This window comes from Lathyrus oleraceus, chromosome 4 (genome assembly GCF_024323335.1).
Source record: "Lathyrus oleraceus cultivar Zhongwan6 chromosome 4, CAAS_Psat_ZW6_1.0, whole genome shotgun sequence".
In the NCBI taxonomy this organism is placed as follows: Eukaryota; Viridiplantae; Streptophyta; class Magnoliopsida; order Fabales; family Fabaceae; genus Lathyrus; species Lathyrus oleraceus.
This window is the reverse complement of record NC_066582.1, coordinates 423,968,571-423,975,328: the sequence shown is the minus strand read 5'-3', so window position 1 is coordinate 423,975,328 and position 6,758 is coordinate 423,968,571. Positions and strand designations below refer to the sequence as shown.

Sequence of the window (6,758 nt, the reverse complement as noted above, 5' to 3'; positions counted from 1 at the left end):
CTAGCATCGCACATTATCTCAAAAGGTTCCGACCAATCAGGCGGTTTCATAATAGGTGCAGAGATTAATGCTTGCTTTAAAAGATTAAATGCGTCATTACATTTTTCATCAAAAATGAATTCATCATCTTTCATTAAAAGTCCAGTTAAAGATTTAGTTATTTTGGAGAAGTCCTTAATAAAACGTCGGTAGAATCCAGCGTGTCCAAGAAAGCTTCGGACTTCTCTGATAGTTTTAGGGGGTTTTAGGTTTTCTATAACTTCTATTTTAGCTCTATCTACCTCTATACCTTTTTCGGAAACTATATGTCCTAAAACTATTCCTTCGGTCACCATGAAATGACACTTTTCCCAGTTTAGCACGAGGTTCACCTCCACGCATCTCTCCAGGATTTTCTCAAGGTTAGCAAGGCAGTTGTGGAAATCAAATCCGCAAACCGAGAAATCATCCATAAACACTTCCATGATACCATCTAGGTAGTCTGCAAAGATGGACATCATGTAGCGTTGGAAAGTGGTTGGGGCATTACAGAGGCCGAATGGCATTCGTCTGTAGGCAAAAGTTCCATAAGGGCATGTAAAGGTAGTTTTTTCTTGATCTTCGAGGTGGATACGTATTTGGAAGAATCCAGAGTATCCATCTAGATAGTAGAAGTAAGAGTATCTGGCTAGACGCTCCAACATCTGGTCTATAAATGGTAAAGGGAAATGATCCTTCCTGGTTGCTTTATTTAATTTTCTATAATCTATACACATCTGTCATCCTCCTTCTAAACGTTTTGCTACATGTTCGCCTTTATCGTTTTGCACGACTGTGATGCCTCCCTTTTTAGGTACTACATTCACAGGGCTCACCCACTTACTATCCGAGATCTGGTAGATTATACCTGCCTCAAGTAACTTAAGAAGTTCCTTTTTAACAACATCACTCATTATAGGGTTTATTCTTCTCTGATGTTCCCTGGAGGGTTTTGAATCTTCTTCTAGCGAAATTCGATGCATGCATACGAATGGGCTTATACCTTTCAGGTCAGAGATATTACATCCTAAGGCTGAGGGATATCTTCGTAAGACGTCTAAAAGTTGGTTCGTTTCCTCTTGGCTCAACGTAGCATTGACTATAACAGGACGGTTCATCTTTTCATCGAGGAATTCGTATCTCAGGTTCTTAGGCAGTTCCTTAAGTTCAAAGGTTGGTTTCTTGGGGCATGGCATAGGATCTAGGGTAAGGGATAAACATTCGTAAAGGTTATCATCGATGTAGGGTTTCTTAAAGTCATCATCTTCCATTATGAGGGTTGATGGTAACTTAATTGTTTTTATAATTTCTTCTCGTTCTAATTCTCTAACACATTCATCAATGATATCTAAGGCATAACACGCGTCTCCCATCACAGGTGCCATAAGAAATTTCGAAAGTATAAATTCTATTTTCTCGTCACCTACCTCAAATGTCAACTTTCCTTTCTTGACATCTATTATGGCTCCTGCAGTCGATAAGAATGGTCTACCTAGAAGGATTGGTATATCATTGTCCTCTTTGATGTCCATGACAACAAAATCAGTAAGGATAAATAACTGACCTATCCTAACAGGGACATCTTCTAAAATACCTATCGGATATTTAACAGATCTATCGGCTAACTGAAGTGACATCTTAGTGGGTTGTAATTCTCCTAAGTTTAACCTCTCACAAACTGCTAAAGGCATTAGGCTCACACTAGCTCCTAAGTCTAGAAAAGCTTTTTCGATGACATGATTACCCAAAAGGCAAGGAATGGAGAAATTTCCAGGATCTTTATCTTTCTTTGCTAATTTGTCCTCGGAAATAGCATTACATTCCAAAGGCTTCAGATCGTCAAGTCTACGTTTGTTGGTAAGGATGTCTTTGAGAAACTTTGCATAAGAAGGTATTTGGGTGACGGCTTCTGTGAAAGGGATTTCTACATGAAGTTTTTCTATAACTTTAATAAATTTTTGATACTGTTTATTGATCTGGGTTTGTTTGAGTCTTTGCGGATATGGTATAGGTGGTTTATATGGCGGGGGTGGTACGTAAGTTTTATCTTTAGGTTCTTCTCCTTTTTCTCGACCTTCCTGGTTTTCAGATTCCTCTGGTTCCTTTACTTCGTCCGTGGGTTTGGTACATTCCTTAGAAGTTTCGGGTTCACTCAATCTAGGGTTTGGTGGCTCATCTTAAGCATTCCCACTTCGTAGGGTAATGGCATTGGCTTGTCCTCTCGGATTTGTTGAGGTTGTCCAGGGAATTATCCTCCAGGTGTAGTCTGAGGGGCTTGGTTTAAAGCTTCCTGAGAGATCTGGGTTTCAAGCATCTTAGTATGAGTAACTATTTGGTCAACCTTGGTTCCCAACTGAGTAATCAATTCATTAACATGAATGTTTTGGTTCATGAACTCCTCGTTTTGTTGGGTTTGAGCGGTGATAAAAATTTCCATAATTTTCTCAAGGCTCGGCTTTGGTGGCACAGGTTGCATAGGTTGATTTGATCTAAAGGCTTGATAACTAGGTCTCGGAGGTGCATTATTTTGGATTGGGTTATTATTTTTATAGGAGAAGTTCGGGTGATTCCTTCATCCAGGGTTATAGGTATTCGAGTATGGGTTCCCTTGGGTGTAGTTCACTTGCTCGGAGTGGGTTTCGTTTAATAGACTGCATTCTACGAATTGGTGTCCTTTGGTTCCACATATCTCACAATCCGACGAAACTGCGACTACAGTATTCGGGTTTATGCACATATGCTCGACCTTAAGGGCTAATGCATCCATTTTAGCTTGCATCATGTCTATAGAGCTTAGTTCATGCATTCCTCCTTGGGCTTCCTTCTTCTTAACTGTCGCTCGTTCGACTCCCCATGATTGATGGTTTTGAGCCATATCTTCGATGAGGGCACTAGCTTCAGGATAAGGTTTGTTCATCAAAGCACCGCTTGCGGCAGCGTCGATGGTTATCTTCGTGTTATAGTGAAGTCCATTATAGAAGGTTTGAATGATTAACCAATTTTCTAAACCATGATGTGGGCATGCTCGTAACAACTCTTTATATCTCTCCCAAGCTTCGAACAACGATTCTCATTGGTTTTGGGTAAATCTAGTTATATGGTTTCGAAGAACGGCGGTCTTACTTGGGGGAAAATATCTAGCAAGAAATACTCTTCTAAGGTTATCCCAAGTCGTAATGGAATTGGGTGGAAGGGAATCTAACCATGATAGGGCTTTGTCTCTGAGGGAAAAAGGGAATAATATTAAACGTATTTCCTCAGGAGAAGCTCCATTGGTTTTAAAAGTGTCTGCTAATTGAAGAAATATTTTTAAATGTTGGTTTGGATTCTCAGTGGCGAGACCTACAAATTGTCTTTGTTGCACTAGTTGCAACAGGGATGGTTTAAGTTCAAAATTATTAGCTGGGATGGTTGGGTTTACTATACTAGAACTAGGTTCTTCATTGGATGGTTGAGCGAAATCCTTAAGAGGTCTTTGGTTTTGATCTTCGGCCATAGCTCTCTTAATTCTATGAAAGAATAAACGTGTGCGAGCGTAACGTTCAGGTTCTGCCAGAGGATATACTGAGCTTAAACTTCCGGTGCTGCGAGTTCTTCGCATTGACCGGCGGGAAATAACCTAAGTCTAAATGATATAACAACAGGGAAATGAAATTTGACGAAATTGGTCCCCGTCAACGGCGCCAAAAACTTGATGCGGTGTTTTTCGCAAGTATACGAACGCGTCAGAGTAATATAAAAGATTGTCGAATCCACAGAGACCAAGTGTCAATCTATCGTTAACTGTTGTTATGGTGTTTAGCCAAGGCGATTAAAATAGGTGTTTTTTAGAGTGTGCAATGGAAAGTAAAGTGTTGAATAAAGTTTAATTAATAAAGACAGGGTTGAATGTAATTCACGTAATCAATTAATAATCCAAGTACTTGCTAATAGAACTACTTATGGGCAATGTTTCCTACTTTGAAAAGAACTAATTTGACAGGAACTGTCGCTTTCGCGTATTCAGAACCGAGTTGTACTCCCTAATCAAACCCTCTTATTGTCACTTATAAAAAGGCGCGCATTGCGTTAGAGTAGTAAACCTATTTTTAAGAAATATAGTATGTTGACTAAGTTGAAAAGTATTATAACCTGGATTTCTTAACCAAAAGAGGTTCTCACGAACCAGACTCTAAACTTATAAACGCATCCGAAAATAGTTTTAAAATCTCTTTTCTTCTTAAGTTAAAAACTCCTAATGAACTAAACAAAGCGCTTTCGCTGTTTTTGAAATAGTTAAAAACAATTAAGTTTAGATAGACGTTGGACGGCTTTCGATCTTACCCAACGGAATTGAAGTGCGGGAAAACTTAAGTTGAAAGTTAAAATAGCCCTTAAGTGTTTCTACGAACAATTTTACGGATTATCGGTTCAATTACGATCCTTACATTCTAACCTTATAAATCTAGTTAGACATGGTAAAGTAAAAGTGCATTAATTTAAATAAAAGTAGTGCGAGTGCGAAAAGTAAATAAAGTAGTGCAAGTGCGAGGAAATAAATAAAGTAAAGCGAGTGCGGGAAATAAATAAAATTAAAGCGAGTGCGAGGAAATAAATAAAAGTAAAGCGAGTGCGGGAAATAAATAAAGTAAAGAGAGTGCGGGAAATAAATAAAGTAAAGCGGGTGCGGGAAATTAAATAAGATAAAGACAAGTAATAAAAACCTGCTCCAATCGGAGGGTTGAGTAAATTGCAAAACGGAAATGAAAATGGCGGCAGGATTAACTTCCTTCCAAAGTGCTCCAAACTCGATTACAGACTCGATCACAGACTCGATTACACAATTGTGGTAACACCCTAATGCGAAGCGATTACCACTTTAAAATACTGAATATATGCCTAAGTGAAACAAAGTTGCTCTGAGTTTGCCTCTGTTCTAAGTTTGGATGATTGAAAAAGTGATTTTGAGTTTCTATTTATAAGCAAGTAAAAAGATGGAAATGACAAGGATGCCCTTCAACTTGAAAATGGGAGGGAAAACATTTCCTCTTGTGGCGCCCGCCACAAGGCCAATCTGAGGTGCCTTAGTGGAAGTAGTGGGGAACGTGGCAATTGAGGGAAGTTGAGCTTGGACATGTCATGGCATGGTCTATGGCGCCAGCCATAGTGGAAGCCACAAGTACAAAATGTTGAATTTTTTGGTTTTTAGCTCTTTTTCACTCCTTTTCTCGATCGGGGCTCCGATTAAAGTAAAAACCTGAAAACAAAGAAAAACATAGTAATAACACAATAAAATGACAACAAAACTACTAAAATGAATGCGAAATCGGAGTCAAAAATACGGTGAATTTCAATGTTATCATTGTTGTTGTTGACGTTGTTGTTGTTGAATTGGTGTTGATTGATTTGCTAAAAATATAGGAATGACTGAAGATACTTGACAATGATGTTGACGGGGTGGTTGATTTCTTCTACTCTAAGGCCTCATTTTCCTCCCACTGATCACCGCATTAGCTTCACTGTCCTGCTTCTTACTGAAATTGTTGCCATACCTCTTGCTGGATGACACCTCCTCTCTAGTCAACTGTCCTTCTTGGACACCATCTTCTAGCCTCATCCCCATGTTTACCATTTCGGTAAAGTCACTGGGGGCACTGGAAATCACCCGCTCATAATAAAATGAGCTAATGGTCTTCAGGAAAATCTTATTCATCTCCTTTTTCTCTAAAGGAGGGTTGATCTGAGCAGCGAGTTCTCTCCACCTCTGCGCATACTCCTTAAACATTTCCTTGTCCTTCTGAGACAGTGATCTCAATTGATCTTGGTCGAGATCCATATCAATGTTGTACTTGTATTGCTTTATGAATGCTTCACCCAAATCATTGAAAGTGCGGATGCTCGTACTATCCAACCCCATATACCATCTTAGTGCAACGCCGATCAGACTATCTTGAAAGTAGTAGATCAACAGCTAATCTTTATTTGTTTGGGTAGACATTTTACGGGCATACATCACCAAGTGACTGAGCGGACATGTGTTCCCTTTGTATTTTTCAAAGTCAGGCACTTTGAATTTCACCGGAATCTTCACATTCGGCACTAGACACAATTCAGCAGCACTCTTCCCAAATAGATCCTTACCTCTCAAAGTTTTCAACTCCTTGCGCAGCTCAAGAAATTGATCTTTCATTTCATCCATTTTCTCATATACATCCGAGCCCTCAGATGGCTCGAAATGATAAATGGTGTCCTCCACACGAGGTAAGGTATGCACGACAAGCGGTGGCACAAACATGACTGGAATAGATGCCGACATAAAAGCAAACGTAGGCGCAAAGACTTCAGGCACGAAGTTCGGAGGGATTCCCACGGGAATCCGGCAGGCATGGCAGGCACGAAATGAGCGGCAGTTACGAGAACAGAAGGCGGAGGCATGCTAGAAGATGAAACCTTCGGCTCTCTCTATCTCTTTGTCACTCGGTCTTCAAGTAGCTCAATAAGTGCTTGTTTGTCCTTAGACTCAAGCTGCAACTCCTCATGCTTTTTGCTCAAAGCATGGAATCGCTCCTCCCACATATCTTTCTCTCGCTTCATCTTGGTGAGTGCGTCTTCCAACTCCTCTACATCTTGGTTAGGGAAAGTTAATGGCTCATCCACAACCATAGACATAGGTCTCTCACAAGGATAAGGCATCTTCAATTCCAAAGCTCTCTTCTTCACCCAAATAGATCCTCCAGGCATGAAGTACCTGACCGGGCTAG

The 6,758-nt window shown here is 40.0% G+C and overlaps 1 non-coding gene across 1 annotated transcript; it reads left to right on the top strand.

Annotated features, from left to right (window-relative positions):
- The first annotated feature begins 3,023 nt into the window (after positions 1–3,023).
- On the top strand, positions 3,024–3,130 carry LOC127076954 (small nucleolar RNA R71). Its single transcript, XR_007786960.1, has one exon. It is a non-coding gene; the product is annotated as a small nucleolar RNA R71 (small nucleolar RNA).
- Positions 3,131–6,758: the final 3,628 nt, after the last annotated feature.